Source organism: Hipposideros armiger, unplaced genomic scaffold, assembly GCF_001890085.2.
Source record: "Hipposideros armiger isolate ML-2016 unplaced genomic scaffold, ASM189008v1 scaffold_299, whole genome shotgun sequence".
In the NCBI taxonomy this organism is placed as follows: domain Eukaryota; kingdom Metazoa; phylum Chordata; class Mammalia; order Chiroptera; family Hipposideridae; genus Hipposideros; species Hipposideros armiger.
The window spans coordinates 2,064,529-2,065,705 of record NW_017731649.1 but is presented as its reverse complement, the minus strand read 5'-3'; positions in this window follow the sequence as shown (position 1 = coordinate 2,065,705).

Here is a 1,177-nt window from a genome sequence, read left to right as displayed (position 1 = left end):
TGGCTGCGGTCAGATTGCCAGGCAGAGAGGCTCTCTGGTGCAGACAGAGGCCGCGAGCTCCTGTGTGTCCGTTACACAGGCCAACGGCAAACAGAGCAACCGCCCTTGAGGGAGGGGGCCGCTCGGCGTCGGGGAGAGCATGGTGTCTGTTCATTAAATCTCACAGCGGGGTCTGCAGAGGGCGGGCGCGTGCTGGCGTGGAGGACATTCCCGGAGCTTGGTCACGGTCACGGGGCTTGGCTGGGTGTCCAGCCTCAGCAGCCTCAACAGCTGGGCGCTGGCAGAGCTGAGCAAGTAAACAAATAAATAAATTTAATGACGGTTGGCCAGGGAGGAAGGCGGGGAGTGAGAGAGAGAGAGTAGGGGGTGGAGGTGGTCACCCAGGGGACCCTGAGAGCCTCCGCAGGGCTGTGGCAGGGGCTGGGGCTGGCAGCCCCATCGGGGTGGGCCTGCACCTTCCTGGAAGTCCCCCCGTCAAATGCAGCAGAGCCCACACAGTGGTCAGGGGTCCCCTCCATGCCCGGTGTCAGCCTGATCATTAGCGTGCATTTTAGGAGGGGGCCAGGGAGGGACACGGAGGGAGGTGCTGTCCAGAGCGTGGCTTCTGTCACCAGACCATGTGGGCAGTCCTGAGCTTGTAAAGCAGGAAGAAAGAACCTGGGAGACGGAGTTACAAGCAGAAACCCTGGACACTTCACCGTGACGTTGCTTTGGACAGCAGTTGAGTGCTTACTATGGGATGACCGAAACACGGTGTTAATTTCCTTGTTTTATTCTGAAAACAGTCCTTGGACATATTAGCCAGCTGTCACTCTGATCACTGTGTAGCAAACCTGCCCAGTGCTTGGGGACACGACAGTAAGCGTCATTTCTCATTCAGTATGTGGGGTGCTGGGGTCAGCTCTGCTTCAGGCAGGGGTAGCGGGGAGGCGAACTCCAGGTCTCATCTGGGGACCAGGCAAGGTCTGGCCTGGCATAATGGCAGGCCCTCAGTGGTTCAAGCCCCGTGGGCGTGCCTGGGCGCGCCGTGTGCCACCCCCACCCCATCGCCCCCTCCCTTGTCCCCAGGAAGGGACGGTGCAGGAGTGAACACCCACTGAGCTGAGTTCATATTCAGTCGTTCAGTCTAACATCGCATTTCACAGCTAACGAAAAAATGAGGTCAACAGGTTGACTT